The sequence below is a fragment of the Penaeus monodon genome, chromosome 24 (genome assembly GCF_015228065.2).
Source record: "Penaeus monodon isolate SGIC_2016 chromosome 24, NSTDA_Pmon_1, whole genome shotgun sequence".
In the NCBI taxonomy this organism is placed as follows: Eukaryota; Metazoa; Arthropoda; class Malacostraca; order Decapoda; family Penaeidae; genus Penaeus; species Penaeus monodon.
In genome coordinates this window covers 17,045,089-17,045,360 of record NC_051409.1, presented here as the reverse complement: position 1 = coordinate 17,045,360, position 272 = coordinate 17,045,089, and positions in this window count along the sequence as shown.

Here is a 272-nt window from a genome sequence, read left to right as displayed (position 1 = left end):
TACAGGAACCTTTACCTGTATTACTGATAATAAAGGTCGTATATGAACAAGATTTTCTTTTGATATGTAATATTAAAAAGACAAATAACATAGAACAAAATGACCATTACAGGAAAAAATACAAGAAAGGATTTCTTTATTGAATTGATATTAATTGACAAATAATAATAGCTATTACAAATTAATATGAATCACCGGTCATTGTCAGTTGACTTAAAATTGGTGTGGAAAAAAGGCACTATGAAAAATATTATTTGTCATGATGATTAACA